Here is a 6,257-nt window from a genome sequence, read left to right on the forward strand (position 1 = left end):
AGGGAGGGAGGGAGGGAGGGAGGGAGGTTCTTATGACCCCAAAACTAAGTCCTAGAATAGACAGAAATATGTTGTGCTTCATTAAAAACTATCCGGAGGATACTGGTGGTTCTTACTTGTAATCCTAGCTACTCAGGAGTCTGAGATCTAAGGACAAAGATTAGAAGCCAGCCCAACATAAAAGACAATAGAAAATAATAGTTTCTCAGACTCCCATCTTGTAAGTCTGGCTAATAGAAGTTAAGAATCTCACAAATTAAAGCCCCAAGGTGGAACTGTGGCTTAAGTGGAGCACTAGCCTTGAGCAAAAGAGATAAAGGACAGCATTCAGTCCCTGAGTTCAAACCATTGTACTGGCATGCACAGAAACGTGTGCTTGAATGCATACACATGCCTACACATAAACATACAAACTCCTACCTTACTATCAACCAGCCACAAGTATCTCCCACCTGAAATCTTAACTACTGTGGAAGCTGAGACCTGGAGAATCAAGGATCAAAGCCCAAACAAAACAAACAAAAGTCCATGATACCCAATGCTGAACTTGAGTGTTAGAGTGCCAGCTATGAGCAAGAAAACCAAGTCAGAACACAAACCCCAGAATTTAAGTCCTGGTGCTCACACAAAATAATAATAATAATAATAGACCCACAACCAGTTGCCAGTGGCTCACACCTATAATCCTAGCTATTCAAGGGGCCGAGAGCTGAAGATCAAGGTTCAAAGCCAGTCAGGACAGAAATGTCCATGAGATTCTTTTTGTTTGTTTGTTTGTTTGGCCAGTCCTGGGACTTGAACTCCTGGGCACTGTCCTTGAACTTCTTTTGCTCAAGGCTAGCACTCTACAACTTTTTCTTTTTTTGGTCGGTCATGGGGATTGAACTCTGGGCCTGAGCACTGTCCCTTGAGCTCTTCAGCTCAAGGCTAGTGCTCTGGCACTTGAGCCACAGGGCCACTTCTGGCTTTTTCTGTTTATGTAGTACTGAGGAATTGAACCCAGGGCTTCATGCATGCTAGGCAAGCACTCTACCACTAAGCTGTGGTTCAAATGGTAGATTGCTAATGTTGAACAACAAAGACAGGATCAGGGCCTAAGCTCTCAGTTCAAGCCCAAGAACTGGCAAAAAAAAAAAAAAGGTCAAAAATACTAATGCATCCTTATTTTTCTGTTTTCAATACAGATCTTAGAAAGAACCAGCAGCAGTAATCAGCAACTAGAACTCAGACCTCCACAAGACACTGATTTTTGTTGTTGTTGTTTGGGGGGGGGGGTGGAGATTGGTTTTAGATGCCAGAACTAGAACCACATGTAGGTAAGCACCCTACTACTGAGCTATACCCCCATCCCAGTCTTCCATGAAAAAGCAAAATATACATGAAACCACTTTTCATTTTCCAGAGATTCATATATAATCACAGTAGACTTTTTTTTATAAATGTAGCAAAGCAGCAACACAAATATTTGCAGGATAATAGTACACGAGATACTTCAATTGAGTTAAATTGCCCATTAGTGTAGACTGGCAAAAAAAAATCAACAACAGAAAATACATTTTTCTTTGTGCCAATCCTAGTTCTTAAACTGTGCTAAGACACTGTTTCTGAGGGTTGTTTTGGTTTGGTTTGGTTTTTCTCAAGGCCAGTGCTCTACCACTAGGGCCACAGCTCCACTTCCATCTTTTTTGGTGGTTAATTGGAGATAAGAGTCTCACAGTTTCCAGCCTGGGCTGGCTTTCAGCCACAGCCCTCGGTTCTTAGCCTCCTGAGGAGCAAGGACATGCATGCCACCAGCATCCAGCAAAAATAAAAATTTTTAAGAGGCCCTCACCATGTTGCCAGGTTGCCCCCAAATTTCTGAGCTCGACTAAACCCAACCTCAGCCTCCCAAGTAACTGAGACTATAGGCACACACCAGGTCCGGTGGCTTAGAAAACATAATTTGTATAAACCAGGGCTGTGTGCTTCATTGAATTTTTTCCTTTCACTTGTTTCCACCACCACCCCCAACTTCTAAAGAAACCAGTTTTATCCAAGTTATATTTTCTGTGATTTTCCACATTCGCTGTTAATGATGTACTATGTCCACTAGGAGGCAGAAGTGAGCAACACAAGAATGAAGAGAAATTTTGGTACTCACCGGCACCTGCGCATACAATCTGTAACAGAAAAAGAAAACGGAAGTCAGCAGATTCATTCAGCCACGGAAAATGCAAATCAGAAATACAGCGGTTGAGGATTTAACAATGAGGAAGCAAAAAGGCCAGCTGGCCAGGATTAGGGTTTCTTGGGACATGAAATACAGAGTCCACGGTGAAACATGAGTTAATTACCAAGGACTGACTACAGTTTAGGGAGGCTGTGGGGGCTGATGACTACCAATGCTCTTCCCCAAAGGCACAGGCAGCACTAGAGCAAATCCCTGGGCAAATCCCCACTTCTGTCCAGCATGATGAACGGAAGCATAAGGACACACACTGACAAAAACTGCAGGGGCCAGAAAATATGAAGACGCCAGGATCGGCATGCACCACCGCTCCCTCCTCCCCTGAGCCACAACCAGCTCCCAATTGTGCATGCGTGCAGCCAGGTGTGCCACACTGGGAGAAAGCCACGGGCTTGGGGTGTTCATTGTATAACAGCTCATCTTTCCCTTGCTGTCAGTAGGTGGCAGTAATTTTTTTTTAATCACATGCCCAGCAGCTTTGGGAAGAATAAATGTTTGACACAGAAGAGGTAAGGATTTAGCTGACAGTGTAAACTGTAATCTTTAGACTGGCATGGGAAATACCCTTGAGAATATTCATGGTGATCTCTAAATTATTTCCTCATACTTTAAAAACCCAAAGGAATTCAAAGTTGCTGTTCCATTGTTCAGTACGCACGCGCTGTCAGTGAACTGGATTTTTCAAAGTGTGGTTTTCATGAGGAAGACAATAAGGTGTGTGGAGGAGGAGGGAGTTCTCCACATTTAGAATAAAGTTCCAACCTCCGAACTGGAGCTCACACAGCCCCTCTGGTCTCGGTGTCCCTCATGCTCTTGAAGCTGATTTCTCCTTAGAATCTTTATCCATGTATTTCCTGCTCCCGAAGCATTGTGCTGAGGTCCTTCCCTCCCATAGTCTGCCCAAAATGCTACCTCTTCAGCAAGACCTCTAGTCTGCCATCACCATCTCCTCCAACTACATGAAAGCATCGCCATCTCCTCTGCTACATGAAAGCAGAAACTTGGTCTGGGCCTAGAATAGTGCCTAAAGTAGGTACTCTATGTATGGATGCCACTGAAAGGTAAGAATGAGGCCGGGCGCCAGTGGCTTATTTCTGTGATCCTAGCTACTCAAGAAGCTGAGATCCGAGGATCGCAGGTCAAAGCCAGCCCAGGCAGGAAAGTCTATGAGACTCGAATAACCAGCAAAATGCCAAAATGGAGATGAGGATCAAGTTGTAGAGTACCAGTCATGAGCAAGAAAGCTCAGCAAGGGCACTAAATCTTAAGTTTATGTCCTGCTGCCAGGAAAAAAAAAGAAAAGAAATTATCTAGGTCTGGCCTCAAGCTGTACACAGACAAGTAAGGGAAATAAGACATGTCTGGAGGTTAGTAACTCAAGGTAGAAAGCATTGATAACTGGTTTAACAAGCAATTCCTGAACATCTGCATGGGCCAAGCACTCTGCTAACACACTATGTTCTCAGGAAGAATGACAGGTGGACCACACTCCAGGAGTAACTGGTAACTGATGCCCAGCATCTTCCCAATCTGTGTGTCCGTGTCCTTTGTCTGAGTCACACACTCAACGAACACTCACGTCTGGGGACTACCATGTGGGCCAACACGTCAAAGAGCCCTGAGCTCCAGAGATGAAAGCTCCAGGATTGCATCTTGGAGGAAAAGGCAAATTTCTGGGAGATTAAAATGACAACCTTGAGCTGTATCATTGATGTGTTTAATCAAATGCATGCAGAGCGCTGACTGCTGGCACTGTTCTCCATGTTTTCAAATACTAACTCTTCCAAACTCTCCAGAGGCGTCGCGAAGGACAAGTCCGCTGCACAGCCTGGGTCTGAACCAAGGGCTCAGACGGCAGGGTCCCTGTGCTTCCACACCACTACACTGCCTCCTAAGACAAAAACCTACGACTCAAGGAGAGCCAAATGTTAACTTCCAAAAATACTATATATTATTCCTTTCTCATATCCACGCTCAAAGCTCTACGAGAGATGAGACTGAGTTCCCCCGCCGGACCTTTCCAAGGGCGCTCTTGTGCCAAGCAAACATGCCTGCCTGAGTTCTCAACTCCCTGGGCCTCATTTTCCAAATATGTCAGCACTATCCTCTGAACTTAAGTCCTAAAAGTCCACAAGGTAGCTTTTGATTCCTCACGATCCAAAGGAGATCCATCGGGGAAAAAAAAATACCACCCTGGAGCCTGCCTATGATGCCTGGAGCTACTGCAGTCAGTCTATGAGGTGAGAATGCCCACTGTGAGACAGCTGACAGAGGCCAAAAGACCATACCTGGATTCTTGAGCTCTTATCAACCAACATTAAACCTTTCTACCTCCCAACTTCCTGTCTAGGGAGACAAAACACTCCTTAGTGTTTAACTGCTGTCCTGGCTCATCTATTACTCTTACCAAGAGTACACTACTGGCAAAGCAAGGTAACTAATTTTCACATTAACCCTCACTTTTACTGATGAAGTAACTGAAAGGCTGGTGACTCCTTGTCCAGGATCACAGAGCTGCTCAGTGACAGAAAGAGCAAGGAAGTCCAGAAGCCAGACACCTAGTCTCTCCCAACTACCACAGACAAAGAAAAGCCACTCATATATAACACGTGCAAGACCCCTGACCAAGTGGGCACTTCACCAAGACTTTAAAGGAATACAGTCAACACCAAGCTCATCTTTCCAAACTGAAGTCAGAGACTAACCATGTCTGCAAGTGTGCTGAAGAGGAGACTACCTGTTAGAATTCCCACTCCACGTGGAGAGGAAGTCCTTAGGGACCCCTTCCTAGCACTTGACAGCTAGACATGGCACAAGAGGAGCCTAGGCTCCTCTTCCTCCTAGAGGAGGACGCCAGAGAAACAGTCCATTTTAAGAACAACCTTCCACAATTGGTCTCCACCACTTCCTGGTACCCAGCAGGGAAACAAGCTTAGACCAACCTGGTGTAACACAATCCCCATTCTACAGATAAGGACCCAAGATCACACACCTACCAGCTACTTTGCTCCAGGGACAAGGGGAGAGATGAAAAGAATAGGAAAGTGATGCTTCAGACTGGAGATAAGCCCTTCCTCCTCCACTCTCAACTTCCCTCCTGCTGGAAATGAAACCGGAGAAAGCATACAAAGAAAAAGAGAAGCTCACATCAGGCTTCAAGATTGGTCTCCTCCTTCTGATTCAAGACTAGGAATTCTCCCCTCTGAGTTGAAAGACCCATCCCCTGGCTAGGGCTCAAGGGACACTGAATGTTACAGCCCTGATTTTTTTTTGAGGGGGGGGAGTAATGGGAGAATAGGGAAACAGGTGTCACAGCAACACTGTTCACAATAACCAAGAGTGAGAAAGGACCCCATGTCAATTAACAGATGAAAGGGTAGACTGACTGACTAACTGTGGCATATCTATACAACCCATATGGCCAAGGATTATTTGACCTAAAGAATAAAGCACTGATTCAGCCTACAACAAAGACGAGTCTCCAAAAGATGATGTTAAATGAAAGAAGCCAGACACAGAAGCCCACACTGTGTGAGTTCATTTACATGAAATGTGCAGATCAGGGAACTCCACAGAAAACAATACAGACCAGCATGACTAGGGCTAGCAGGAGGGGAGGGAGGGCTGGCTGCTAATGAATTCAGGGCTTCAGGGTTTGCTGGTTGGTAATCTAAAGAATGTGGAAGTAGATAAAGGTGATGGCTGCACTGCACTACAAGGTCCTCAGTGTCACTGAACTACACACTTGGAAATGGCCCATAATCTCACGAATTAGCACGGGCATACTAATAAGCGCCCCACCTGCATCTATTGTCTCACCAGTCCTAGAGTGTATAAAAAGTATCAATCTTACTGGAGTCAGGCAGAATAAAAGAGCATATGATCTTGAATCAGATCACCTGAGGGCATCGTTCAACACTACCACTTCTAGCTGTGTGTCTTGGGCAGGTGGCTAGCTTACACTGTCCCTAAGTAGCTATAAACAAGAAAATGAGTTTTGAGTGAATGTGAAAGCAAATGATCCCTTTTT

The 6,257-nt window shown here is 45.1% G+C and overlaps 1 protein-coding gene across 1 annotated transcript in view; it reads right to left on the reverse strand.

Moving 5' to 3' along the window:
• Ptprj (protein tyrosine phosphatase, receptor type, J) overlaps positions 1-2,156 on the reverse strand; it is a 40,702-nt gene extending 38,546 nt beyond the window's left edge. Inside the window, exon 1 of the mRNA XM_013030018.1 lies at positions 2,141-2,156. The gene's annotated coding sequence lies outside the window, so the exon portion shown is untranslated. The remainder of the gene's footprint in view (positions 1-2,140) is intronic.
• Between the last annotated feature and the right edge of the window lie 4,101 nt (positions 2,157-6,257).

This window comes from Dipodomys ordii, unplaced genomic scaffold, assembly GCF_000151885.1.
Source record: "Dipodomys ordii isolate 6190 unplaced genomic scaffold, Dord_2.0 Scaffold125, whole genome shotgun sequence".
Lineage (NCBI taxonomy): Eukaryota > Metazoa > Chordata > Mammalia > Rodentia > Heteromyidae > Dipodomys > Dipodomys ordii.